This window comes from Pteropus vampyrus, unplaced genomic scaffold (genome assembly GCF_000151845.1).
Source record: "Pteropus vampyrus isolate Shadow unplaced genomic scaffold, Pvam_2.0 Scaffold147, whole genome shotgun sequence".
NCBI classification, from domain to species: Eukaryota; Metazoa; Chordata; class Mammalia; order Chiroptera; family Pteropodidae; genus Pteropus; species Pteropus vampyrus.
Genome location: NW_011888928.1, coordinates 1,145,091 through 1,148,749, shown reverse-complemented (window position 1 = coordinate 1,148,749; position 3,659 = coordinate 1,145,091). Strand labels below are relative to the sequence as shown.

General features: G+C 37.5%; 1 long non-coding RNA gene across 8 annotated transcripts in view; it reads right to left on the bottom strand.

Annotated features, from left to right (window-relative positions):
* Positions 1-3,659, bottom strand: part of LOC105298187 — a 40,731-nt gene that overhangs the window by 31,677 nt on the left and 5,395 nt on the right. For 6 of the 8 annotated variants that reach the window (XR_002782519.1, XR_002782522.1, XR_002782521.1 and 3 more), the window contains exons 3-4: positions 3,524-3,619; positions 3,162-3,282 (exon numbers count right to left, since the gene is read on the bottom strand). This is a non-coding gene — a long non-coding RNA (uncharacterized LOC105298187). Of the gene's footprint in view, positions 1-3,161; positions 3,283-3,523; positions 3,633-3,659 lie in introns of all 8 variants that reach the window. The other 2 variants (XR_002782524.1, XR_002782523.1) reach the window with 1 other exon arrangement.

Here is a 3,659-nt window from a genome sequence, read left to right as displayed (position 1 = left end):
CTAATAGCATGTCAACAAGCATTGGTGAATTATCACACCCTTAATGAATCTCTGAATATCTTCACACAAAGCTCTCACCACACTAACGATAGAAAGCTCTGTACTTTTGTCCAGCGTTATGAATGTGATGACTGCAGCATAGCCTTCAGCCACATCTCACAGCTTACTGGACATCAGAGAATTCTCAAGGTTGAGAAAGCCCAAAGATATGCAAAGGCCTTTAGGCATCGCTCATCATTTACAACACTCCAAAGAATTTATATTCTAGATCAACACTTTGAATGTAACCAATGTGGCAAAACCTTTAACAGAGCTTCAAACTTTATTCAACTTCGGAACACACAAAATGAATGAAACCATACAAATGTGATGTGTCAGAAGGCCTTTAGGTTTCTCTCATCCTTTAATACACATCAGAAGTTTCACGTTGGCAAGAGACTAGACTTGGCATCAAAAAATTCATGTTCAAAAGAAAGTCTTTTGTCTGTAAATTTTGCCGTAGGGCCTTTCACAATTTCTCAGAAAAAAAAATCAACATGAAAAAATTCATATTAGAAAGAAATACTACACACGTAGTTACTGTAAAAAGGATTTCAGTCCATACTCAAAATTTCTCATACATCAAAGAGTTCGTATTGAAGAAAGATTCTACAAATGTTAATACTGTGAGAAATCCTTTAAAAGCAGCTCAAATCTTAATAAACATCAAAAAATTAATATTGGAGAGAAGTCCTTTTCATGTAATAAATGTAAAAAGACCTTTTCTCAGTTCATAGAGCTTAGCTGCCATCAACAAATCCATACTGGAGAGAAATTTTACATAAGTAGTAACTGTGAAAAGACCTTCGTCTGCTTCTCAGATCTAACTCAACACCAAAGAACTCAAACTGGAGAGAGACCCTACAGATGTAATGTTTGTGAAAAAGCCTTTAGACATCACTCAAACCTTATTAAGCATCGATAACTTCATTCTGAAGAGAGGCCGTTTAAATGTAATGAATGCAAAAAGACTTTTTGCTATTGCTCAGACCTTAATCAATATAAAAATATGCGTACTAAAGAGAAATCCTAAAAATGCAATGAATGTCAAAAGGTTTTTAATAATAATTCAAATCTTAATAGACAAGAAAATCTATACTGAAGAGAAACGCTTTGTATGTAATCAATGTGGAAAAGCTTTCAGACTAAATTCAAAAATTTCTTGACATCAGAAAACTCATAATAAAAAAATCCTAAAAATATATAGAAGATGCAAAAAGGCTTTTAGAAATACTCACCTCTTACTCAAAATTTGAAATTTAAACCAAATAAATCAATGTGGAAAGGTTTTTAGTCAAAGCCAAATTCTTCATAAATTCATCCAGTATGAAATAGTTTAGAAATATAAAAATATATATATATATGTTAAAGAAACAGGGAGAGGTGATCAGAAATGTACTTTTATATTGCACTGACTTGATTCTTTGAGCAAAAAATGTCAAACACATTCAAACCACACAACTGAAATCGGATAAGACAGTTTCTATGGTGAGAAGTAGGTTAAGGGGCAGTTGGAAGTGTGTAGTAAAAAGAAGATTCATTTTGCTGTCTGTTCATAATCTATTTTCACTGGATGGGTAAATCATATTTTTAATAGAGGTAGCTTTCCAAAGTTGTAAACTTTTGTAGGGAAAGGATGCAACCCTAACCTAAGCATAAGTCAAGAAAAGAAAAGCTGTCTCTTTGGAATTAGGAATTAGAACTATTAGAGAAGAAGAAACTTTGCCAGTAGATAATGAAAAACAAAAGGATGATCATGTATCAAAAACTCAAGGATAAAGAATTAAGAGGACAGACACGAGAAATCCAAAGGTGACGGGTTGGTGGGTGATAAGATGGTTTCTGCCACCTTGTCTAAATGGATAGAATTCTGAGACATCCAGCCTCCCCGAATAGTTAGCACCATTCTTAGATGTATCTAGAGAACCAAGAGAAGATGGGAAAAAACAATGTTTCTAGGACTTAGATTCAGGACACAGAGAATCTGTTACTTGTAGTGTTGTCTTATTTGAAATAAATTTATATCCTGAATGTGTTAATAAATAAATGCTAAGTTTTCTGATATATGCCAACACTGGCGTGTAATATTGAATACATTCAGGCCTTCCGTCAGAAATCTAATTACGCTTTCCTGAATCTGTTGCCATAATCATTAGTGGCAACTTAGCCCTGTTTGGCGAAGTGGGATGGGTATAGTCTAACAAGTTTCTTTAAGACTGGCCTTAATCCGTAGACGGCGATGGGAAGACAGTATTCTTCTTAGGGGCTCATTCCCTGATCTTTCTGCTTCCTCTGCTTTCCCAGATGCTACAGTGGCTAACACAGATCTAAACTGTTGTGTAATCCTCAGGGTGAGCACAACACTTAAGAAGACACTCATTCTCGGGGTCATGCAGGTGCCCTAGAGGTCATACTTGGAACACTCTAGTCCCCACCCTGCTCAGCCCACTTGCTCCTTTTTGTGCAAATTCCCAAATTCCCACGTCACTGCCAAAATTTCATATTCAATCCTCGATTCTTTATAATACTGACCATCTCTCTGAGGTTCATTTCTCTTGATCACATTTTCTCACCTTTTCTAAGTGCTTACTTGACTCTTCTTAAGTTTCGTGCCCATGGTGCCTCGTCTAACTCTGCCCTAGTGAGGCCGAAAATAGAAAGTGAAACTGAGTGATTTCTCAGTTACAGGACGGAGAGAAAAATGGGAGGTAAACAGACAAATCATGCAAATCAAGCAAGATTTACTTTTTAAGACAGATCTATGAATGTCTGAAGATATAACAGGACTATGACAATGGGGTGGAGGTAAAGTAGGCAACAGAGAATGCCACAGAAATAAAAGTTCAGGTATAGTGAAGGAGGAACTGGACTCTGGGGAGAGGTAACTTAGTGGCAAAAATCTTTATACATTTCGATTAAAGAAGGAGTACATTTATTCAGGGACAACGTGTTTAAGGTACCTGAAGCATGACCGTTAATCCTCAGTGACTTCCAAAGATCTGGGGCCTATAGGCCTATAAGAAGATTCCTGAGAAATATCACAAAGATGCCAACTATGATTACTAACTACCCTGGAACTCTCATTTCCACCGTTTCTACCTGCTCAGGTGTCACTTACTCACCTGGGTAGTTCTGCCCTGAGAATTTCTCCACTGTCGCGGTTCTTCTCCCTGTTTCAGTTTGAAGATCACATCTGGTTTGCAGAATGATACAGAACATGGACCAAGCTTCGACTTGGGGACTCTGAAGGATGAAGTAAGTATAGCTTCAGAAGCTGTGCAACAAAGATCCCAGCAATATGTCGGAAAAGCTAGAACATTCCAGGAGAGGGCGGCGGGACAGCAGTGAGTACACACACACTTCTACTGCCTCAAAGGGTTTAATCACCTTTCTCCCCTGACATAATGCTAATTAAATCTAACATGTTTTTAAAACACAGAGCAAATGCATGCTTTTGAGAGTTATACAGGGAAACTATATTCACTCGCTGAGACTAGGTATCATATCCCTGGGCAGGCTCAGGTTGCTGCCACTCCTTCTGGGTGAGGTTCACGGTCAAGTCCTTGAATGAAACTGATCTCTGAAAGAATGTGCTTAATCGGAGGTAATTAGAATTTGGT